Source organism: Felis catus, chromosome D3, assembly GCF_018350175.1.
Source record: "Felis catus isolate Fca126 chromosome D3, F.catus_Fca126_mat1.0, whole genome shotgun sequence".
NCBI classification, from domain to species: domain Eukaryota; kingdom Metazoa; phylum Chordata; class Mammalia; order Carnivora; family Felidae; genus Felis; species Felis catus.
Window position 1 is genome coordinate 75,961,854 of NC_058379.1, and position 25,978 is coordinate 75,987,831.

The following is a 25,978-nucleotide window of genomic DNA, read 5'->3' on the forward strand; positions in this document are numbered from 1 at the left end:
ATGTAAACACAATCAAGTACACTGAGTCTCAACAGCCAACAGGTTGATTGTCTAAATTATTTCTCATCAACCAGTTCTCATGACTATGTGTGGAAACCAAAACCAAGAGTCTTAGAACTCAAAAATACCCATCAGAAGGCATTTAGTAATCACCCTCAACACCATCAGACTATGTGACTTCCAGGAGTTCAGTTTTGAAGGTGGCAAGCAGAGGTGTTGCGGTGGCTATTGACCTTATGGTTCTGGAGTTCAGGAATGACAATTGGGCTAGAAATAGAAATTAATGAGTCATCAGCATATAGATGATATTTAGAGCCAGGGACCTACATAAGATGATCAAGGGATTGAGAGAAGATAGAAAAGATAAGAGATCCAAGGACTGGGTATTGGACCTGGGGAGATGAGGACAATAGCAAAGGATTCTGAGGAGGTGTCAACCACAAAGCAAGAGAGAAGCTAGAAGAGTGCTGTGTTGAAGACTCAAGGAAAGAGGAGAAGGATAAAGAAGAGAGAGGGGCACACTGAGTATACAGGCTACACTTCAGTGCTGTAGCAAATGGGGACTAAGAATTGCTCATTGGTTTTAGCAACATGGAAGCCATCAGTAGTAATCCTTTTCTTTTTTAAATGTTTTTATTTATTTTTGAAGGAGAGAGAGACAGCATGAGTGGGGGAGGAGCAGAGAGAGAAGGAGACACAGATTCTGAGGCAGGCTCCAGGCTCTGAGCTGTCAGCCCAGAGCCCGACGCGGGACTTGAACTCACGAACCGTGAGATCGTGACCTGAGCCGAAGTCGGACGCCCAACCGACTGAGCCACCTAGGCACCCCAAGCCATCAGTAATCTTAATGAGAACAATACTTTTGGATTGTTGGGTACAAAATCTTTATTATTTTGGATTGGAGATTGGAGGATAGCAATTGGATACAGCAAGAGCAGAGAGCCTTTCAGAGTTTTTGCCATAAAAAGGGCCCAAAGATGAGGCAATAGCTAGAGACGCTCAAGAGAGTCTGTGCTGTATTAAGGATGTGAGAAATTACAGCATGTTTACATGATGATGGAAATGGTCTACACAGGAGGGGAAATTTTAATAATTTCCAAGAGAGAAGGATAATTTCAGGAACTATGTCCTTGAGTAGAGAAGAAGGAATCCCATGCAAAAGCTGAGATTCTGGACTGAAAGGAGCAGAGATTGCTTATAAATAGCAAAAGAAGGGAAGGCAGAACTTTCTGGTGTTGAAAATCCAGAAACAGCAAAATTGGAACCACCAGGTCAATAACATAGTATTTAGATAGAGTTTAGTGTGCATAGAAGAACAGTTCAAAAATGAGGTGCTGTTAAATTCAAAACTGACATGAGGGGCGCCTGGGTGGCTCAGTGGGTTGAGCTTCCGACTTCGGCTCAGGTCATGATCTCGCGGTCTGTGAGTTTGAGCCCCGCGTCGGGCTCTGGGCTGACGGCTCAGAGCCTGGAGCCTGCTTCAGATTCCGTGTCTTCCTCTCTCTCTGACCCTCCCTCATTCATGCTCTGTCTCTCTCTGTCTCAAAAATAAACATTAAAAAAAAACTGACATGAAACTCAGGACCAAGACATTATAGATTGTCTGATAAAGAGAAAACAGGGGAGTTGTTTAACTTTTATGATAATCGGTTATTACAATGGGGGTTCCAGGTGGCCAGGAATTGGTTAAAAGTGAGGGTCTGATACCATTTTAGAAACATGACTCCGGTTTCTCTACAGGGTATCTTATAAAGTGAAAATGAGGAAGTAGTTGTTTAACCTTTACAATGAGTGGTTATTATAATTGGGGTTTCTGATCAGCAGGGGGTTCATTAGAGTATGAGTACCTCAAACCATTTTAGGAAGATGACCAAGTTTCTTTTACGACGATCAGGGGCGTTTACAAGAAATAACCTAAGTTAAGTTTCGCTTATGTTCATAAGCTAGGTTTAATTTTGCTTACGTGGCTTAAATGGCTTTGTCTCCTGAAGAAATTTTCAAGACCAGTCTCCATTTTGCATTTGATTTTTTTTAACATAATTTATTGTCAAGTTGGCTAACATACAGTGTATACAGTGTGCTCTTGGTTTTGGGGGTAGATTCCTGTGATTCGCTGCTTGCATATAACACCCAGTGCTCATCCCAACAAGCGCCCTCCTCAATTGTCCATCATCCTTTTCCCCTCTCCCCTGCCTCCCCCCGTTCACTCTCAGTTTGTTCTCTGTATTTAAGAGTCTCTTATGGTTTGCCTCCCTCTCTGTTTGAAACTATTTTTCCCCTTCCCTTCCCCCATGGTCTTCTGTTAGGTTTCTCAAGTCCCACATATGAGTGAAAACATATGATATCTGTCTTTCTCTGACTGACTTATTTCACTTAGCATAATACCCTCCAGTTCCACCCATGTTGTTGCAAATGGCAGGATTTCATTCTTTCTCATTGCCAAGTAGTATTCTATTAAATATATAAACCACATCTTCTTTTAACACTGGGCACAGACGTTGGTAGGTGAATGGGCTTCTCTTCCGATGGCTTCTATCTTCCCCGCGAAATCTCAAACCAAGATCATGAACTGGTAGTAAATATGGGGAAGGTTTGAAGAGAGAGAAAGTAGAAATTAGCCAAATGTGAAAGTGTGAGCAGATCTGAGATACGCAGTAGAATTGTCCGCTGGAAGTTAGTGGTGGTGAATTCAAGGCAAGAATAGTCAGTGTGGCTGTGCGTATTTCTCTGGTCCCATTCAGCTCTGATGGTGCAGTTTCACGGCAAGAGGACAGCTGGACTTGATCAGAGTTGGACTTTTGAGGGAGAACCCAGCAAGGGGAGCATGTAGGTGAGAATGTAAATATAATGATGGGCCACAGAACTCAAGATGGGTAAGGAAGGAGTGTGGCCACCGAGTGGGAGAAGGACAGCGAGAAAGTGGTAGGCTCAGTGCACTTGGAGGTAGCAAGCAAGGATGAGTTGTTAGGTTTGGGGAACAGAGAGAGGGAACAGACTAGATGTGACGTGCAGAGTATAGAAGCGAGATGACTGGAATGGAAGGACTGGTAACGGCAGCCAAGGTTATGACTTGAGAGGATGGTTGGGTGGAAGGCAAGATGAACTGGAAGGAGGAAGTCAAGGAGCAGGTAGGCTGAGATAAGAAAGTATCACCTACCAAGAATTTCGGCAGGAATATTGGCAAGGGTGACAGCCAGCCAGGAGGGAAAGTCTTCAAAAAATGGGGGTTGGGGGGGGATGACTCTGGGGTTGGCAAATGACTGTGACATGATGGGCAAGGATGACCTGACATCAATGCCAAGACTTTAGGGAGACAACAAGGCATAACAGCAAAGAGTAGAGACTGGAGTTAGCCTGCTCGGGTTTGCACCCCAGCTCTGACATTGATTCACCGTGTGACTTTCCATGTCACATAATCTCTCTGAGCTTCGGTTTCCCGGTCTGTAAACTGAGGACTGGGTGAGTGCATAACAGTCCCAGTCCATGGAGAGGGCCACTCAAACGGCTGGTATTGTTACTGCAAGGAAGACTAGGATATGGAAACTGAGGCACAGAGCAGTACTTTAATAAGCTGTATAAGGTCATTCAGCCAGTAAGCTGTTTTGGGACCGAACACCCAGCTCCGTCCACGTCCAAACCACTCTGAACCACCAGACCACACTACTCAGAATGGTAATGAAAAATAATAGTTACAGTCACAGCATGGCTAACGCATGTGACATGCCCCAACCCCAACGCCAACTATGAGATAAGAGAGTCCTTTGCCTCCTTCTCTCCTTGGTGGTCTGCTACCCTCCCTACTCTGCACACCTTGCCCTTAAGGCCTTGGTGGTCTCCAGAAAACATCTGACATTTACTTGTGCTGAGACATGAAGTCCTTGAAATAAGATGCCTCCCTCGCTCCTGCAGACCCTGGCTTTGGATCAAAAGGAATCAGGTGCAAAGAATGGGTTTCCTTGTTGAGAAAGGGGTCCTCCTGGGGACACAGCCAGGCTTTCTGGGATCCCCTAAAATCCCTGTCCTGTCTTTCCTCAGCAGCTTCCTCTCGTGACCGACACTGGCTTTGTTGAGCAATCTCTAGCAGACCGATGTGAGTGAGGCCCCCTTACCCCTGGGGTAACTGGCAATAATAGCAGGCAGTGGCCCTGGGAAGGCCAACAAGTGGGGGTCAGCCATCAGAACTGATGTCCAGGGGCGCCTGCGTGGCTCAGTCAGTTAAGCATCTGACTTCGGCTCAGGTCATGACCTCACGGTCCATGGGTTTGAGCCCTACATGGGGCTCCCTGGAGCCTGCTTCAGATTCTGTGTCTCCCTCTCTCTCTGCCCCTCCCCTGTTCGTGCTCTGTTTCTCTCTCAAAAATAAACATTTTCGGGGCACCTGGGTGGCTCAGTCGGTTGAGCGTCCGACTTCGGCTCAGGTCATGATCTCACCGTCCGTGGGTTCGAGCCCCGCATCAGGCTCTGTGCTGACAGCTCAGAGCCTGGAGCCTGCTTCGGATTCTGTGTCTCCCTCTCTCTCTGCCCCTCCGCCACTCAAGCTCTGTCTCTGTCTGTCTCAAAACTAAATAAACATTGAGAACAAACTGAGGGTTGATGGGGGGTGGGAGAGAGGGGAGGGTGGGTGATGGGTATTGAGGAGGGCACCTGTTGGGATGAGCACTGGGTGTTGTATGGAAACCAATTTGACAATAAATTTCATATTTAAAATAAATAAATAAACATTAAACATTTTAATGTTTAATAAATAAATAAATAAACATTTTTTAAAAATTAAAAAATAAAAGAACTGAAGTCCAGCACCCTCATAGGAAATCACTTGGACCAGAGATGTGAAGACACTAGTCTGGGGTCACACAGCTGCTTGCTGATAGAACAAGGGCTGGACCAAAGTCATCTGATGCCCAGTCTTTGTCTCGTTCCACAGCCCCACACTCAGGGACAAACTCAGGAACGGACAGGCTGACAAGGGATTGGGGGTGCCATTACCCACATTTAAAACACCTGTTTTATGAACGGTTGTGGAGATGAGCCTTCCTCCTCACTTTGGCACACGGAGAGTTTTCTCATGGCGCCATATGTTGTGAGGACCAAGTATAGATCTCTATGACAAACCCGCACAGCTATTGGAGACTTTAAAGGAAATAATCAAAAAGCCAGAGTTCAAGGCAAAGGAGTTAAGCAGTCCTCCATTCTGCAGCAGACCCAGACCATCCATCCAGGCTGGGAGCGGGCTGTGACGCCAGTTTCTCAGGCCACGCTCCCAGGTGGATGTGGCTGGGAAAGGGAGAGAGGGAGAGACAATGCAGACAGAAGAATGTGATAGAGAAGAAGGGAGGTGGAGGGGGAGAGAGAAGATGGAGAGGAAAGAGGAGGAGGAGGAGAGGGGGAGGAGGGGGAGAGAGAAGATGGAGAGGAAAGAGGAGGAGGGGGAGGAGGGGGAGGGGGGGAGGGGAGCAGTGGGAGGGGAGGATGGAGACATCACGATGGCAAGCATATACCCTATCACGCTTACTATGTGCCAGGCTCTCCGCTCTCCACAGCCTTTGGAGCAGCTGTTATTATTACCCCCACTTGATAGACGTGGAAACTGAGGCACAGAGAAGTAACGAGAATGAGAACAAATCAGATCCCAGCCTGGGAAGGAAGGGGAAGCTTTGTCGGTCACTGTCACGGCCCCTCCCCCCTTGCTGGTGCTGACTGCAATGTACAACCAGGCTCAAGTTCCCACTCTAACAAAAAGTTTTCCCTTCACCTTGTCCACAACATGCTACTGCTTCTAGAATGGTTTCCTTTTGCCCTCAAGTTACTTGAAAGAGAAACATAGACTCTCTAGTCCCTGACCCTCACACTTCAGACTTCTTAAAAGTGGCTCCAACTGAACTAATGGTTGGACCCAGGGTTCCCTCCTCTCCAGCCTCTCTCCCTCCTTCTCTCCTTGAGCTGTCGCTGACTGCTGCCCCGCATCCCTGCTGACATTGGCATGACCTCCACCCACCTCGTCAGCCATGTGCAGGTCCCTCTACCTCTCTGGAATTCTTCCTGGGTCACCTCGCCTACGGGTTACTCTTAAATTAGCCATTCCCAAAAATCCCAAGAAGGCTTTTGCGCACAAACCCCATGGCCCGGGCCCATGGTTTGCAGCTGTGTGGTGAGACATCACAATCACCCAATCCCAGTGCTAAAAGTCGAAGTAATGGGTCTGGGATTCTGCCCAGCATCGGCACGTTTTCTCAAGTCCCGCTCCCCCACCCCCGCCAGGCAATTCTGCTGTGTGGCTGGGGTGGCAATGCACTGATGTAGGGCACTGAGTGTGTCTTGGGGGAGGGGGATCAGGGGACACAGTCAGGTGAGACAAAAGGGCAGAGGAAGCCCCCACAGGAAGGGAGAGGGGGCTAGCAAAACTCTCCCCCATGCAAAGGGCCTGCCTGGTATCTGTCCTGCTTCTGGTTTCTTAAGCCACTTCTAAACTTTTTCACTTCTGAATCTTCCCCCCATATCCAAAAAATCCGATCTCCCTCCCAAGCTGAAAACGGTCTGCTAAAAAGGAGAAATAAGTAGAATAGACCCATTTCTCCTTATTGAGACAGCTCCATAAGAATTGTTTTATTGCTTTATTTGGAACTTGATTTTTTTCTTATGAGATCAGGCAAAAATGAGCATTAGTATTCCGTGCATCTACAGAGGTGACCCTTGGTATTCAAGAAAAAATAACATAAAGCAATAGACTGTTCACATTAGGATCATGTTCAGTGTTATTTTTCCCCTAACACTGTTTCCACGATTCAGATAATTAAATGGGAGCATTAGAAGGTCCCTTCAAGGCCATTTGGTTCAGCCCCCCTTCCCATGAGGAATCAGGGAGGCTTCTTTCAAGGGGCATGATCTTACCATCAAACCAACCTAAGTTTCAATCCCAGCTTGGCCACTTTCTAATACAGGTTCCTCGGTTTACTTGTCCATAAAAAAGGGGTCACGATACCCACCTCCACAATGCCACAGAGCTGTTGCAAAGAATGAATGAGTCAACAATAAATGTTAGTCCTCTCAGTTGAATTCTGAATGTTGAGTGCCATATCTGACCCTCTAACCATGACCACACACAAAAGCATTTTGACACAATCAGTTTCTGTCACTAGACCTTAAGATGCTCTGAGGCATCAGTCTCATTTGTAGGCAGACCACAGGGCCACCAAGGCAGAAGCCCCTTTTTGTCAAACATCTTCTCCCAGCAGTTTGCAAAGTGCCAGGAAGCACGTCATTATTGAGATGCCTTGGTTGGAAAGCAGTGCGGTAAAAGGGGACCCACATTAGGAGTCAAAATAATTAAGCTGACCCCATTTCTGCAAATTTCTGCCTGTGTGACCTTGGGTAAGCAGCTTAGCCACTCTGAGCCTCAGTTTTCTCCTCTAAAGGTGAGGATGATAAAACTTGCTCTTCCCACTTACATATTGGGGGGGGGGTGTCAAATGAAATTGTTTCAGGCAGTAGCTCTCAATCAGGCAGGAGGAGTCATGGGGAAGTTCACCTTAAATCTCCATTTATATTTTTCAACGACACCTCAAACCCAACATGATTAATACCGAATTCATGCCCATCCCAAATCTGCTCCTTCTCTATGGTTCTCTGCATCATCAAATGGCAACACTATCCACACATAGGGTTGCTCAGGCTGGAAACCCAGGAATCATTAACTGCTTTCGCCTGCCCATTCTCATCTAACCCGTCACCCAAAATAACCGATAGACTCCATCCACTTCTCTCTACCTCCACCCTAGTCCCAGCCAATACCAGCTATGTCTTCGATCACTGCCTTGTAACTGGATTACCTTTCCCCACTATTGGCTCTCCATTGACTTTTCCTGATATTTCTCTCTCTGTCTCTCTCTGTCTCTCTGTCTCTCTCTCTCTCTCATACACACACACACACACACACACACACACACACACACACGTTAAAGCTGCTAAAAAAAAAAAAAAAACCTCCAAATGCTTTTGAGATAAAGACTAAAATCCTCAACACAGTCTGGCCCTTAGTCTGACTCTCCAATTTCACTTCTTACCATTCTCCCTACCCTCAGCATTGGCCAACTGGTTCAGGGTTCATTTAGTTCCTTGAAACCAACATGCCACAGGGCCTTTGCATATGCCTTCTCTTTTTCCTTGGACCTCTCCCACTCTCTTCCCCCTGAGTAACTCCTACTCTTCCTGAAGATTTTTAGCTCTAGCACTGAATCACCACATCCTCAGGGAGTTGTGTCCTGGCTTCTCTGACTAAGCCAGTCCTCCCATTATTCCGCCTGTGCCCCCACCTCCTCTTCTCCATGGCATATGTCATGCTGGTAGTTTTATATTTTCATGTAAAAGAAGACATTCCATCTGATTTGTTGCCGACTGTTATAGTCATAACATAAAACACGGTACCTAGCACATAGTAGGAATTTTATAAATATTTGTTGAATGAACGAACGTGGTTTGCAAAGGCAAATCTGAAGCCAACTCTTAAAAAACAACAACAACAAAACCCTCAGGTTCATTTTTAAGCTGCTAAGGGATTTTGAATCACTCCAGTGCCAAGACTAGCTTTTGGCCTGATGGAACATCTTTATGCTACACTGTCTGAGATGCTCTCCCACCTCTCTGAGCACTTAGGCAAACACGCCAGGTACCAACAGAGATTCTCAAACAATCTGCCTTCCCCAGCACTGAATTCTGTTTTCCTTGGATACCTCCCAACTGCTGACAAATTTTCCAGAAGCTCTTCCCTCTGGGTTAGGAGATCCTTTTTTTTTTGCTCCCAGGCTTTTTAAAGCCAGCTTCGAGCCAGGAAGAACACTCCACTGCAGCTACCAGGCTGGCCCTACCGAGGGATTCATTTCAGGAGACTCTTCTGAAAATTATCTGGCTGACCTCTGCTCTTCCTGGCTGTGAAACACATAACCAGCAACACAGCAGGGCAGGAGGTGAGGAGCTGATCTTTCCATCCCTGTGAGGTGGGGCCTGTGAAGGAAGCCTGGGCATTCTCCTGCATCCTACACCAGAGGGCAGTTCTCAGATACGGCAACTGTGAGTGCCAGGTATATGTGGAGAGAGCTAGAGCTAGAGACAGAGACAAAGAGAGGGACAGAGAGCTTCTGACCCAACGAGACTTAACCAGACATGAAAGATGGAATGTGCTATATTTTTTCTTTCTCAAGTCCTCAACGTCGCGTCCAGCAAAAATTGGTTACCCATTCTGTGGTATGTGTTCTCGAAGTTCTAATTTGTATGAAAAGAAATGAGAGAGAGAGAGAGAGAGAGAGAGAAGGAAACAGACAGAGGGGAGGAGGGGAGGGGAGGGAGGGAGAAGTTAAGGAAGCAAGCAGAGGGATGGGAAGGGAGGTGGTAGAAAGAAGACACAAAGAGAAAGAGGCAATTATGGAGAAGAGAAGCTCATTCAGGGGGATTTTTTTTAGTAAATTCCAACCCAAGGAAGCTGTGCACATGGGCTCCCCGTTTTCTCCTCCTGAAGCCTGAAGGCAAACCAAGATGCCGTGTCAATTACAGGAAAAATCAATGAAGATACTGTTCAGGAGTCCTTTTCGCCATTCCGTGCGGATGGTATCCTTCACTTTCTAGCACTGATTCATTTACTTCCAGCCTCTCTGGGGGCTGCTGACATATTGCTACCTCTGAAGAATCGGAAGCAAAATCACCTTTGTTTCTTACTGCAACTTTTCCTTCGTACAGTCTGTTTCAGGAGCAGCCACGTGACCTCACCAGCGGTATAGGACTGAAGGGCAGACCTCACTGGGCCAGGCCTCCCTGGGTGCCTCCTTCCACCAGCCCGGCATCTGCTCGAAGGAGCCCAGGGCCTCGTAAGGCCTCCAGCATGGAAGCCGAGAACCTCTCATATTTTTACACCTGGTTTCCTTCACTGTATCTGTCCTCAAATACATTAAAACCTACTCTAGTGCCAGTAACTTCCCAGCTCAATAGCATTGTGGAGGCAGCCTTCTCAGACAAGGTTACCCCGAGGCAGCGGCATTGTGGTAGGAGAAGTAAGTGAAGGCGTTAGGACACATGACAAACATCCCTGGAGCAGACTGGCCTTGGAAACGAGGCATGCAGCCCCTTGCGTGGCTGAAATCCCACCATGACAGAATCATGCATTTGAGCTAAGTAATGCCTTTATCCTTTGAGCACATTCTAGATTTTCAACCTAGAAGCGAGGCCAAACCTTCAGTCCCCAGACCAGTTTCCTATTGCTGCTGTAACAAATAATCAAAAACTTTTGGCTTAGAACAACATAAACTTATTTTCTCCCAGATCTACAGGCCAAAAGTCTAAGATAAGTCAGTGGGGCTGCATTCTTTCTGGAGGCTCCAGGAAAGGATTTTTTTGTCCCTCGATTTTTCTACTTTCTAGAGACTGCCTGCATTCCTTGACTCATGACTGTCTTCCTCCATTTTGAAAGCTGCAGCAAAGCATCTTCTAATCTCTGTCTCTCTTTCTGTCTGTCTGTCTCTCTCTCTCTCTTTCTGCATTCATCATCACATCACCTTTTCTGACTCTGCTTTCTTCGTCACGTCTCCTATTCCGCCTTTGATCCTCCAACCCCCTCTTACAAAAACCCTTTGGTTCTATTGGGCCCACCCCATTCATACAGGCTAATCTTCAAAAATCCGTTAAATAATCATATCTGCTAAGTTCTTTTCACCATATAAGGGAGCACATGCATAGGTTTTAGGATTTAGGACGTGTGGGGGAAGGCATTATTCTATCTATCTACCACACTCCCCAGTGGTTAATATGAGTGAATGATGCAATCATATTTCTTCCCAGCTAGTGACAGGGCAGATGAATGGAGAGACCCAAGAGTGGGGTAAGAGAGGAATGTTGGGTACTAACAGGGGGTAACAGTGCAGAATTGAGACATAGAAGTAACACAGTGTTGATTTCAGTGACTTTTCCCCTTATTTTGTGTGACTAAATTCAAGAAAAAAGGCAGTCAGTAGAACAGACCCCACTCCCCCCAGATAATTCAGAAAAACAGATTAAACAAAATTTGGTATTTTTCTACAACGGAATAGTACTCTGCCAGAAAAAAGTAATGAGCTATTGGTACGTACAACAACATGGTTGAATCACAAAAATATTTTGAGTGCAAGAGACCAGGCACAAAACTGTATTTTACATGATTGCATTTATAAGAAGTTCAAGAGCAGGAAAACTAATACAGGATGGAAAAAGTCAGAAAAAATGTCTATGAGAGGTGGGAATTGACTGGAAGGGGGCATAAAGGAATGTTCCTAGTGATGGAAACGTTCTAAATCTTAACTAGGGTTGTAGATACACAGGTGCATATGTTTCCCAAATTGTATGCTTAAGGTCTTTGCATTTCTCCGTATATAAATTTTACCTCAATTGCAAAATAAAAAAATAAAAACTATAAAAGATGGATCAGAAGATTAAAGCATACGTGTAATCAGACTTCTTAGAAGAGAACTGAGGAACTGATATCAAGGCAACATTCAAAGAGGAAATAGCTAAGAATTGATGAGAGATAATGAACCCTCAGATTGGAAGTGTACAAGTGCCAAGCAGAGTAAAAAAAAGATACATCCCCACTTAGACACAGCATAATGAAACTGCAGAATATTAAAGATAAAATCATCAAAGCTACCAGAGAGAAATAGAGAGATTACCCACAAAAATATATTCATTAAATATGCTCATTTAACCTACCTTGCTCTTTCAACACAACAATGGATGCCAGAACACAACAGAATATCTTCAAAATGCTGAAGGAAAATGCAGTAAAAACTATACAGTCTGCTAAATGATCATTAAAGAGTAAAGATGAAATAAAGACATTTTAAATACACAAAAGCTAATAGGCTTTTTTTTAACTACCCACACGACCTCTTTGTATAAACTACCAACAGGTGTTCTGCAGCAAAAAGAAAAGTCAAAGTAGAGGTATGGTGTGAGCCACCCAATGAACCCAGTAATTGTAAAACACACTGGCAGCTTTTCATTAACTAGTAACTACAGTCAGTTGAAAAGACTCACTTTTATTTTGAAAGGTAAAATAATATAAAAGAAATATAATGAATGTTCACTGTAGAAGATTTAAAAAATACAGAAATTTATAAAGAACGTATAAAAATCACCTATTGTCCAGCACCCAGAGATCGACTGCATTGCTATTTCTGTTGACCCTGTAATCACCACTGAGGCACAGTGCCGGTGCATATTCTGTGCAAGAAATTTTTAATTATATACATTGTTATATTGGGTGGTATTTCCACAATGAATACAACAAAAATCTTCTGATTTGCCTTAGAAGTCTACTATTTTCTATAATGTTACTATAAAGATCCTTGTGGATATATATATATATATATATATCCATTTTATAAGTCACCATTTTGCTAGGATAAATCTCTAGCAAAGACTGTTCTAGAAAATTCTGAACCATCATGACCTGGTCTTGTTGGAGCTGATATAGACCTTTCAGTTCCCCTCAAACAAACGACCTTGAGGGGTGCAACATGTTACTTCAACAACGTTACCAAGAATATATAATGGAAAAGAATAGTCTCTTCAACAAATGGTGTTGAGAAAACTGGATATCCACATGCAAAAGAATGAAACTGGGCCCTTATCTTACACAGAAAAATAAACTGAAAATGGATTAAAGACAGACCTAAGACCTGAAACTATAGAACTCCCAGAGGAAAACAGGGGGAAGCTTCATGCACAGGTCTTGACAATGAGTTCATGGATATGACGTGAAAAGCACAGCTGCCAAAAGCAAAAATAGACAAGTGGGATGATATCGAACCAGAAAAGCTTCTGCACAGCAAAGGAAACAACTGACAGCGTGAAAGGGAGAAAATACTTGTAAACCGTGTATTACCCATCTGATAAAGGATTAATTTTCAAAATATATAAAGAACTCCTACAGCATAATGGCCCAAAACAAACAATATTAATAACTCAAGTAAAAAAATGGCTAAGGACTTGAATGGACATTTTTTCCAAGGAAAACATACAAATGGCCAACAGATACACGAAAAGATGTCCAGCGTCACAAACTGTAACAGAAACGCAAATCAAAACCACACTGAGATATCATCTCACGTCTTTCTGGATGTGATTATTTAAAAAAAAAAAAAGATAAGTGTTATTGAGGATGTGGAGAAAGTAGAGCCCTTGCACACTGTTGGTGGGAGTGAAAAATGGTGTAGCTATGAAAAGCAGTATGGAGGTTCCTCAAAAAATTAAAAGTAGAATTTCCAGATGATCCAGCAATCCTGCTTCTAGGTGTACGTCCAGAAGAATTGGAATCAGGATCACAAGGAGATAGATCTGTGCTCTCATGTTCATGGAAGCATATTCCCAAAGGCCAAGATGTGGAAACAACCCAAACGCCCATCAGCAGATGAAAACATGAAGATAATGTGGTGTATACATACAACGGAATATTATCCAGCCTTTTGAAAGAAAGAAATCCTACAATATGCGACAACATGGGTGAACTTTGAGGACATTATGCTAAGTGAAATAAACCAGTCACAAAGGAACAAATATTACATGATTCCACCTGTACGAGTGGAATTAGTCAAACCCATAGGAACAAAGAATAGAATGGTGGAGGGAGAAATAGGGAGTTACTAGTCAATGAGTATACAGTTTCAGCTATGCAAATGAGTAAGATCTAGAGATCTAACTGTACACAATTGTGCTGTAGATAACAATATTGCTTTTATACACTTAAAACTTTGTTATGAGGGTAGATCTCATATTAAGTGTTCTTATAATACAAGTTAAAATTTATTTAATTCAAAAAAAAGATGTTATTTTTAATGTTTATTTTTGAGAGCGAGAGAGACAGAGAGAGACAAAGCGTGAGCAGGGGAGGGGCAGAGAGAGAAGACACAGAATCCGAAGCAGGCTCCAGGCTCTGAGCTGTCGGCACAGAGCCCAACGCGAGGCTGGAACTTGTGAACCACGAGGTCATGACCTGAGCTGAAGTCCCACGCTTAACCAACTTAACTGCCCAGGCACCCCCCAGAAAGATGTCATTTTGAATCAACCTCTGCCACTAAGCAGCCAGTCGCTTCCCCGGGCTCCCAGATTCTCCTAAGTCACACGAGAGTTAGGCAGAGGATTTATCAGGTCCTCCCTGCTCTAACATCCAGTGATTCTTCGCCAGACAGGCAGACGCCCTTCTACTCAAACTCCCAACGAGCAGGCCTGACCCAATCCAAAAAGAACTCTCCCTTCCCCCCAGCAAAGGCCCTGGCTCTAACACAGTGGAAATTTCTCTCTAATTCCAGCTCCCTGGGCAAGTGACACTGAGAAGCGAGAGCTTCTTGCAGAGAGAGGTGATTCCCCCCCTGGGTGGGATCGGATTTCCCCAGTGAAGACTGACCAGGGTGCTGTGCAGCAGGCCGGGTCAACTTCTTTTGTGCTCACTCCCTGGGGCCAAGGGTGTCCTGTCTCCTCCACCTCTGGCCCTTCACACCCAACAGACCCACTGACGAATATTTTGCTCTCGCGCTTCCCACAAGCAGACGACAGGCAAGGCAAATCCTCTGAAACCTGGGAAGAGGCATAAAGGGATCTATAGCAAAAGTCTGTTTTCACTTTAAAAATGCATTTGCTTTTTATTCCATAGTCTTTCTATATGTATTTTACTGTAAAAACCGTTCCCCCATTCTTCAAGTAAAACTGATACAGCAAGAAAATACATCACATTCATCTTATGGCTGTGTCCCCCAGCACATGGGACACCCCCACGGAGGGTACGCTAGCTGGTTAGAGAAGCAGGGGATCTCTCAGGACTCCTCCTTCCACCGCCCCCCTCAGTGCCTATTCGACACCTGCTTCTAGTTCTCAGTTTGAGGGCCCCTCCACTTGTCACTGCTGGATTCATACTTGACCCTGAGGGTCTGCAGCCTTGGCAGTTCCTTCAACCCAGAGACCCCTCTTTGTTTTAGAGGAGGACGCCGTGTTACAGTCCTTGGACCCACAGCACCCTACTTCTAAGCACCAGGAAGAAAGGGTGGCCATTCTGACACTACATGCCAAAATTCAGTGTCCTGGGGGACTGTGTCAGATCAGGCCCCCCCTGGCCAAACCCCTGTCGCCCACATCTGTATCTAGGTAAGTCTAGCCAAAGACAATTCCTAGGGCAGCTGAAAAGAAGAAAAGTGGGGTGGGGTAGGGGAGAAGGTTGAGCAGATCAACCCAAGAATAAATTAAAAACTGAAATGTAGGCAGTCAGCCCCAACGATGGGGGTTGTCTCTACAGGGGCACCAAGGTGTGTGGCTCGGGTGGGGAGAGTTGCGACTACACGCCTAATGTCTCACCCAACCAAGAGCAGCCTCCCCCGCTAGGGAGGAGCAAACCCAGCTCTTCAGGCCCTTGGGGATACACCAACTATTGGCACAATTTGCAAAAACACTTGCTCAAATCACTGGTGCCTTAGAGTAATTGTTTCCTTTCCCCGCTACTCCAGGACTGGCAGCCTGGAATTTTCCATGAGAAACCACTGGTGGTACCAGCCAGGAATTTCTAGAAATTGATGGTCTCCAAAGTTTTTTTTGACCACTCATTTCTATAAGTAACAAATTCTAGGTGCGTTCCCAATATACGTACATTTAAAACTATAAATTTACATTTATAATAAATGTATTTATTTATTATAAATAAATGTACATTTATAATTTATAAATTATATGCAACTGTACTTGTATATTAGGACAATTATAAAGCATACACAGAAATAGGCATTTTTGAAGAATGAGTCGAAAATTAGATTACGCACATAAATCTAATGTTTCTCCCTCTACTCCATCCAAGCAATCATCAGGTACAACCCTCTTGGAAGGACATGGCTGTAAGCATCCTCCCTGTCTGTTACTCTTTTGTTCCTTAAACTTTTCTGGAGGTGTCATGTCTCTGCTCAGCCATTCGTCTCAGATGTGCCAACTTGCTAGAGAACATGAATTTCTTTGTCATGTGGATGAATATGTCTGAGGGTGGGAAGAAGGATCCTCAAACTCGAAGGATCAGTCTTACACATTCTGCAACAATTCAAAGTGCCTAAGGGGCCACTGTGTGCCTGGCACTGTGTTGGGTACTGAGAAGCATACAGGGAAACACAAGGATGAGTTGGGCATGGAACTTGCTCTCTGGAGCACCCATCTCTGCCACTGGGGATGCACACATCACTCAGACCCAGGGCAGCTGGGTAAGTAAGAGAAATAACGGACCATAGGAAAATGACAGGAGAGTTGAAAGATATGTGCTGTGAGCTGGGCTCTGAAGGATTCGGCAGGATATTGCCACGGGGGATAGGACTCCCCGCAAACTATAGGTAATCAGATGTCTCCAAACTCAAGGTAATCAAATATGCCAGATGGGGCTGCCCTAATGAATATCCTGTCCCAACCTCTATTGGACGCGGGAAACCACAGGAAGAACGTGCCTTCTCTTTGAACCAGGCAGGCCTGGACTCCAGTGTTAGCCCTTCTACCAGCTAGCTGTGCGACCCACAGCAAGCCACTCCACTTCCCTGGGCGACAGCTACTTCACCTGTTACATTCAGATACCACAGTTCTCAGCGTTGTTACAGAGTGTAAATAAAACAACACCCCTCAGCATCTACTATAGAAGTATGGTAAATATGGGCTCCCTCCAGAGAACAGCACTGGAGAGTGCCCACGGGGATGGAAAAGCTCCCAGTGGCCTCTACTCTCTTCAGGGAGCCCTCTGGATTGACCATTCGTGACTGTGTGTCCCACCTTTCTGACCAATTTGTATTTTCATCCTGGCCCATCTTAAGGCCCACAAGTGTTTCCGTTAAGAGCACGAAATGGAAAAGCAGACTCTCTTGGTTCGAATCCTGCTCTCCCGTGTGCCACCTGCAGGCTTGTTAGCCAGCCCCTGCTATCTCAGTCTCTTTTTTTTTATTTTTTTAATGTTGTATTTGTTCTTGAGAGAGACAGAGACAGAGCACAAGCGGGGGAGGGGCAGAGCGAGAGAGGGACACAGAATCGGAAGCAGGTCCAGGCTCTCAGCTGTCAGCCACAGAGCCCAACATGGGGCTCAGACTCCCAAGCCATGAGATCATGACCTGAGCCAAAGTCGGACACTTTACCGCCTGAGGCACCCAGGCGCCCCTCTCAGTCTCATTTAAAAAAGAGCACGTATGCATTCATTTAGCAAGTATTCATTTTGCACCTACTATGCACCAGACTCTGTTCTGGCATATACCACAAAGCTGAGATACAGCAATGAACAAAATAGACAGAAAGCCCAGGTCTAGAGGAGAATGTGTTACACAATGAGCCCGGAACATCTCTTTACCCAAGAAAACAAGGCGGCTATCCAAAGTCATTTCAAAAGATCTCAGGAGCCAACTTGAAGACACTCCTATTGGTGGAGGAAGAGCATCAAAAAAGATAATCAGAGGTCATTGAAATGTATCCCATTTGTAAAAATCCAAGAGTTCATACTGATATTTTTCAAACAATCACATTTTGAGGATGTTGGGTACATTATCCTGAAAGCTGAAAAGAATACAATAAAATAAAGCATTTAAGTCGCCCTTCCTGAATGAGCTGTATCTCAAGGTAATTCAATAGTTTAAGAGAGGATATTTCATGCTCTAGGAATGAATTCTATATTTTGGATAATAAATGGAGAAGAAATGATAGAATAGCACCATCTTGTAACCAACTAACGAATTAATGGATCTGGGTATGATCATCAATGACTTCTCATACCACAAAAAGAGACAACTAGATATTACGTGACTCCTGACACAGTATCACCTCTGAAGAACTCCTGGCAAACAGCAAAACCAACATGAATCTCAAGAAGCTTCCAGATCTACCAGTCTGTAGGAAATACAGGGGACAGAGGAACGTGTTAAATACTACCATGGGTATGCAATCAGCAAGATCCAAGACAAACCACCCAGTTTCTTCCACAATAATTTCAAAGGCAGAAAAGAGGGAGGGGAATCTAGGAACATAAACACAGTATCAATCAAATGCAATTGATGGATCTTAAGAGTACCGATATAAACTCACTACTGAGTACATACATACTCACTACTGAGTACTGTACATAACGGGTACAGTTTCAGTTTGGGATGATGAAAAAAATCTCTGAGATGGATAGCAGAGATGCTTGTACAACCATGAGCTGAATGCCACTGGTGTGTGCACTTAAAAATTAGTAAAATAGTCCGTTTTATGTGATATATTTTATCACAATAAAAAAATCATTTGTGAGACTACTGAAGAAATTGGAACACTGACTGGATATTTGATGACATTAAGCAATTGCTATGGTTGTACTTTAAGTGTTCTTGTCTTTTAGAGACACGTATTGAAACATTTGCAGGTTAAATGGTATGGTGGCTATCATTTGCCTTAAATTAATCCAGTGGTGTGTGTGGGGGGGGGGGTATGAATGACACAAGATTCCCCAGGAGTTGATGATTATTATAACTGCATGATGAATATAAGGGATTTATTGTATATTTGAAATGTTCCATAATACAATGTTTTTTAAAAATGCCTTACCACATAGAGTTTACCATTTGTCTGTGGTAAAACAAACAAATAAATAAGCAAAATATACGTTATAAGGTAATGAGTGTTATGGAGAAAAAAAATAAGCCAAGATTATTGGAGGAAATGCAAGCTGGAAATATAAATTTGCAAACTTTCACGCTAAATGGAGTAAGTCAGAGAACAACAAATAGTGCACGATTTCATTTATATGTGGAATCGAATAAACAAAACAAACAAAATAAAACTGATAAAGAATCGAGGAGAGGGAGTCTGGGGGTAGGTGTAGGGGGTGAAGGAGGTCAGTAGGCACAGATTTCCAGTTATGAGATCAATAAGTCATGGGGCTGTAAGGCACAGCATCGTGCATATTTGAAAGGCCAAGAGAGTAAATCTTAAAAGTTCTCATCACCAGGAAAAAAGAATTCTGTAATTATGTATGGTGACAGATAGTAACTAGACTTATTGTAGGAATCACTTCTCAACGTATATAAATATCAAATAATTATGCTGTACACCTGAAGCTAATATAATATTATATGCCAACTATACCTCATAAATACATACATACATACCTACATACATACATGAAATACTAAAAATATTTCAGAAATTTTCAGCATATGTAAATCCAGGAGACTAGTTGAGTTCATCTACGGAATGAGCATAGCTAAAAAATAGTAGTCTGAGTTGTGGGTCCTGGGACCCTTCATGGTTGATGGTTTAGGGAGCTGAGGAGAATCTAGGAAAAAACTGGGTTCTCTGGAAAGGTATAAGCAAAAGCCTGGTTACAGTGGGTTCTGGGGAGAATTGGAGACATGAAGAATAGGCAACTTTTTCAAATATACGATACCATATTGTTAACTGCATTGTATTGTACACTTAAAAGTTGCTGAGAGGTGATCCGAAGCATTCTCACCCCAAAAATAATTGGGGGTATTAACTACGTTAACTATGTGCGGTGACGGATGTGTTAATTATCTTGATCTTGGTAATCATTCTACAATGCATATGTACATCAAATCATCACATTTTACACTTTAAATTATACAATTACATTTGTCAATTGTTCTCCGGTAAAGTTTAAAAAAAAGAACGGACAACTCTTTTGAGGAGGTTTTGCTATAAAAGGGAACAGAAACCTGGGGAGGTAGCCGGAGGAGTGTGTAGAGTCAAGAGAAGGATTTTTTTCCAGGGGTGGGAGAGATTAAAGTGTGTTGGTAGGCAGCTGGGAGTGAAATAGCAGACAGCAACGATTCGATGATGCAGGAGAAAAGAATGCCCTTGGGGAGGCAAGGGCAGACAGGGTCTAGTGCGCAAGTACTTCATCCATGGTAACAGGAGGGAGGGTGGATGGTATCACGTTGACACAGAGTCACCAGGTAGTAAGGACATGCAGCTGGCGAAGCTGGGGGAGGAGGTGTGACAGGTATCCATGTGAGTGGAGCAGAAGCATGAAAAGACCCAGGAAATACAGAGGAACTGTCAGGATAATGATTGCACCTCCAACATAAAGTTGCAAGAACTCTTAAGTGGTCTTTAAGAACACCTAAAGCGCTTCGAATAGTGCCTGGCATAATAATAAACACATGGTAAATATTAGTTCTTAATTTTTTATTATAAGGCCCCTCTTCCCAAATTCTCTCCATCTTCAAGAATTGCCACTACTTCTAACGTACAAAGTTGACTGAAGCCCCAAGCCGTCTCCATTGGATACTTCTTGGGATGAAGCCTTGGAGAACAGCTGCGTTATCTCAAAATCAACAGAGCCATCCCTGCCACAGACGTCTCCCTGCGCAAGCCTGCAGAGGAGTCAGCCCTGGAAGGCATCCCCCTGGCAGCAGGCACAGCAAGAGAACACTGCGTCCCACTGAGAGGAGAGACCATTCAGATCAGGTAGCCCCTTGCTGGTAATTAGAGTCCCGGCTTTGGAATTTCACCAGGACCTGTGATGTAGCACATGGTACAAGTAAGAGATTAAAAACAGCTACGGGGTTGCAGGCTCCGGGGGTTCTGTGCTGTGACCCTCTACGGTGAGCTGCCAGCATGAGAGTGGGTTAACTGACAAAGATGGAGATGACTCATCCGTGTGCAGACAGGAGCAGGTGGCTGGGGAGACACTGGGTACGAAGGTGGGAAGTACTGAGCCAGGAGTCCTAAGGCTTGGGGTGAAATCTTGGCTCTGCCACATGAACTATGTTACCTTGAACTATTCAGGTTCCTTTTGTGTAAATAGAAGTGGTGATGATGATGATGGTGATGATGATGATGATGATGATGGTGATGATGATGATGAAGATAGCTTTACTCCGATTCCAATGCAACACAATCCCTGCCATTCTGAAGTGCATGCTCCAGAAAGAAGAGAGATGGGAAGGAGCAAGACACTCTTATCAGCTGTCTTCTGTTTGCACCTCCAGAGTCACACTCCACTCCACTCCACTCTGCTCCATGTCCTGGGACATGGACCTAGATCTGAGCTGCATCAATGAGCTTCCTTGCCTTCCAGTGTTAGGTTCAGCTAACCCAAGACCCCACCTGCAGGGACACCTGGGTGGCTAAGTCGGTTGAGCATCAGACTCTTGATTTTGGCCAAGGTCATGATCCCAAGGTCAGAGGATCAAGTCCTGCGTCAAGTTCCGTGCTGAGCATCGAGCCTGCTTAAGATTATCTCTCTCTCTCCCTCCGCCCCTCTCCCCCACTCATGGTCTCTCTAAAATAAAAATAAAATAAAATAAAAAAATAAAATAAAATAAAATAAAATAGACCCCAGGTGGAGATCAGAGACTGGAAGAAGTGTGAGGTCATGCATCTAGTTGCCACAGGCTGGCTGCATATAGGGACAGCTCATATAGGCTGTCCCCCTCATCACTTACCCTGTCCAAGTTCTTATTTTCTTGCCCTTCTGGGGGGGGGGGGAGTAAGAGCACCTCACTGTCATTAGTCCCATGATGCTTCATCATCCCTTACTGGCCCCTGTAAGCCCTGCCTACACCCTTATTAAACTTTTTCTTATGTCCATTTTGGTGGTGTCTACTATTTCCTCCAGAGATCTTTCCTGAGTTCTCTTTGCTAGTAAGTACTAGACTCTTTTTTGTTTCCAGACTCTAATTTCATCTCCTAACTGAATGCAGAAATAATTGACAAACACTTGAATCATACTTATTGGACAGTTAATGCATACCAGGTTTCACTTAGGTTACAAAAAGAAAAAAAAAGTACCACTTCACTGCAAAGGACCTAAAAATCTCACTTAAAAAGTCAAGGCACATGTACATCCAAAAGCACAAAATGTGCGTGTACAAACATGCTTGATGAGTCTTTCCCTCCTAACTAGATGGAGAAAGCTGTGTTTCAGTTGCTGAGTCCCTGGGACACTTGCCCACCCTGGTCCCCTACAAACAAGGTCCCCACCGCACCAGGAGGCATCATAGGGAAACTACAGGATGCAAGTTGTCAGATTTCCTATTGTAGCACATATTCTATCAGAATCTCCAGTTTATTCATCTATATCCCTAACAGGTCAGTGAGCTCTGTGAGGACAGAAATCCTATTCATCTTGTCGACCATTCTCTTCTTATCTGAACCACTGTGGGGGGCTCCTAGCTGTCTTCCCGACTTCAACCCTTGCCCTCATCCCAGCAGCCATTCTTCACATGGCATCAGGAGTGATTTCCCAAACTGTAAATCTAACCCTACTGCTCCACTGCTTAAGACCTTCCAAGGACTTCCCACTGCAACCAGGATAAAGTCCAACCCCACATGCTCCAAGGGCCTATGGGATCTGGAGCCAGCCTCCCTCTCACCATACTCCCACACTAATCTTTCTGTACCTCACACATGCCAGGTGAAGTCCAACTTTTGGGCCACCGACTTGCGGCCCCTCTTCCTGCACCATCTGGTTGGCTCCTTGTTCTCTTCGAGGCCTCAGCTCAAAAGTCACATCCTCTCTCACACTTCCTTTTACAGTTTATACATAGCAGCCAGCACCATATGAAATAATTTTGTTCACTTATCATCTGTCACTTCCACAGTATCATGAGAGTGGGACCTTCTCTATCTCATTCACGTCTAGATCCCCAGAGCAGGCAACACTGCTTGGGCACGCAGTATGTTCTTGTTAAATATTTAGTGAACAAAGCATAGTATTCTGGTGAACTCAGAGATGTTTGGGAGGAATATATTAGAAACAGAGAGAAGTTCCTTAAGCGATAGTAAAAGAGAAATAAACAAACTGACTCCTTATGTTGTTTTAGCAAGTAACTGACAAGAGCTGCAGGAAAGAAAAGGAAGAGGAGGGTCCCCATGCAGGGAAGGTGTTGGGGACTATATCCCTGGAGACCTTATAAGGCTGGAAAACTGTCCTTCACATAGACTGAGAGGGGGTAGGGAGCCATGCAAAGCCACCTCACTCTTTTATACCCTCTTCCACATTGTCTTCTTTCTCTCCTCCCACCTTTCCTTCATCTCCTCTCATTCGGTCCCGAAAAATTGCCCTCATCTAGCGCTATCAGAAAAAAGTCTCTCTTCAAGAGGTCCAGAGTCATTAGACCAGGGGCCAGATTTTATTTTAATAATCAGAATTTAAACAATGTGGTATGGGCACTATGTCAGTTAGGATGCCTTTGGCCAAATTAAATCCAAACTCAACTGGTTTAAACATTAAGGAAGATTTATTTTCTTTCATAGCTAGCGGTCATGGTAAAGGGATGCTGTATCAGTTAGATCAATTCCTTGTGAAATCCTCAAGGACCCAGTACCTTCTGCCCTTCTACCTTATCATCTACAGTATTAGCTTTGTCCTTAGCCGTCTCCCCTCATGGTCCCAAGATGGCTGCCACCATTCTAAACCTCACAACAATATTCAGGGAAGGAGAGCAACTACTCTTCCTTAGGCATCATTTTAATTTTTTTTTTCAACGTTTATTTATTTTGGGGACAGAAAGAGACAGAGCATGAATGGGGGAGGGGGAGAGAGAGAGGGAGACACAGAATCGGAAACAGGCTCCAGGCTCCGAGCCATCAGCCCAGAGCCCGACGTGGGGCTCGAACTCCCGGACCGCGAGATGGTGACCTGGCTGAAGTCGGACGCTTAACCGACTGCGCCACCCAGGCGCCCCAGGCATCATTTTAAAATTGAGGTAATAATCTTCCTCAAAAACCCTCCCAGACACTTCCCTTCATGTCTCATTGGCCAGACGGAGCCCATGCTCCCCTTAAAGCAGAATGTGGCAAGAAAACATAATTACCGTTTCTGCTCAAGAGCAAAAGATAAGTGTTGGAGAGTTTGCCAACAGAGTCAGTTATAGGTATCCAGTCAGGAGTCTCACTCTGTTCTGAGGTAGTAGGTAGAAGGTACAAAGTTACCCAAATTTCAATGTAATCATCATTGTGAAATTTGGTATGTGAAAAGATGGTTTCACCCTAAATTTCAAAATAATAGGAAACTATGTAATTGATGAAACCAGAAAGAGCCTAATTCTAATTCTTTTGTGGAGAGTGGGGGATAGTAGGGAATGGAAAGGGAACTGGGATGCTTTCTCAGAGGAGATGCCAATAATTAAGCCAACATATCTTGACATTACTATATACCTGGCCCTATGCTAAGTGCATTGCATAATTAACTAATTTTTATCCCTTGAATAGCCCTCTGACATAGCTACTACTCTTTCCTATTTTAAGATAAAGAAACTGAGGCATGGCGAAATTAAGTAGATTTTCCCAGATCACCAATTTAGCTAACTGATCCTGGATTCAAGCCCAGGCAGGCCAACCCCGACCCATTATTTTATTTAATCCCTGGGCTATTCTTCCTCTCTAATCTTGCAAAAAAAGCTTTTCAAAGGGACAAATACAAGTTTTAAACCCAGATGGTTTAACTAGGGGTAGGAAGTGTAGGCAGAATGAACAAGTAAACCTGCTAGAAAGTTATTACCTGGTTCAAGCAGGAGGTAGTTAAGACCTAGTTAAATGGTCCTAAATACAAAAAAAAGAGGCAAAATTGAGGCAAATTGAAAAGTATGTTATTTTCAAAGGAAGAAATACTAGTACTGACATTGATATAATTGCTTGCGGGTGGGTGTCGTCAGAATAGTCTCATGTCAGCAACCTTAAGAAAAATTGAATTTCTATAAAGGATTCACAAAACTTGGAACTGAATTTAGAAAGCTATTCAGTGTCCAAGCAAGTTGCATCACAAAGTCAGACTGATAGTTCCTCCAAATCTGCCATTAATGTTCTCTATGTTGTCTCTCCACATTCCAAGGGAACTGAGAGCCTTCCTCCCTGGTTACCATATGAGCAACTGGCCAATGGATGGATGGACCCACTCCTGGTCCAGTCAGTGCCCCGGGCACAGCCTAGCACTCTTTCTCCACCAGAGGCCATGGGCAAGGCAGTGTCAGCCAAATGGGGAGACCATGATGTAGGTCTGGGTCAAGGAGAAAGATGATCCAAAGGAGAAAGATGATCCAGGACTGGAAGGATGAGGCTGTTGGAAGCAGTGATGTGGGTAGCAAGCATTTTAAAGAGCTATTTTGTAGAAGGAAGGAAGATGTGCTTAGTTTTGAACCGGTTTGGTTTAAGAAGATGGTGGCACATCCAAGAGATGGCATTAGAGGGGCAAGACTTGAACGCAAGTCCGAACTGCATACCCAGATCCGAGATTCAGTCAAGTAGGTCCATTCATCAAGCTAGTGAGCATGTGTCTGTCCTAGGTTCTAGAATGGTCCTGGGTTCTAGAATGGTAGCAGTGATTGGAAGAAAGGCTCTGCTCTTACATGGCTTATGTTCTAACATCCAAGCCCTTGCAAATAAATGACCCCTTGCACAACCCTCCCACACACTATTCCTCTGAACCCTGTGTAACCATGCAGAGAAAAGAGCAAAGTCAAAGTCATGTAAGTTGGGAAGACAAAACAAAGAAGGTGAAGAAGAAAATAAGAAAATAAAAGGGTGTCACTAGAGAAGAAGAGGAAACCAGGGGAGTGTCATTTCATTAAAACCAGAAAGGAGTGAGTTTAAAGAAGAAATTAATGTCCAATTGGTCCACGCTAGTAGTGAAGAAAAAAACCACTGAATTTGACATGAGCGTTGCCATTGGTCAGCTTCTAACAATGGTTTTTGATCCTAACTGTGCATCAGAATCACCTGAAGAGCTTTAAGACACACAGACGCCTGGGAACTACCTGCAAAATCCTGATTTAATTGGTTTGGGGTGAACCTGGGCCCCGGAATTAATTTTCCGTTGTTCAGGTGACTGAAATAAACAGGTAGAGGTGAGAAACATTGCTTTAAATAAAGCAATATCATCAGTAGAAGCTAGATTGCAGAGGGAAAAAAAGGGGGGTAGAGGAACTAGCAGTCTTAACATCAGACATGGATGTTTAGCTTCAGTCTCCTC

The 25,978-nt window shown here is 44.2% G+C and overlaps 1 long non-coding RNA gene across 2 annotated transcripts in view; it reads right to left on the bottom strand.

The window, feature by feature from the left end:
• Positions 1-25,978, bottom strand: part of LOC111557339 — a 243,063-nt gene that overhangs the window by 149,603 nt on the left and 67,482 nt on the right. Inside the window, exon 3 of one of the 2 annotated variants that reach the window (XR_006588441.1) lies at positions 13,972-14,589. The exons of the other annotated variant lie outside the window; for it this stretch is intronic. This is a non-coding gene — a long non-coding RNA (uncharacterized LOC111557339). Of the gene's footprint in view, positions 1-13,971; positions 14,590-25,978 lie in introns of those variants that run through there. 2 annotated transcript variants of the gene reach the window in all.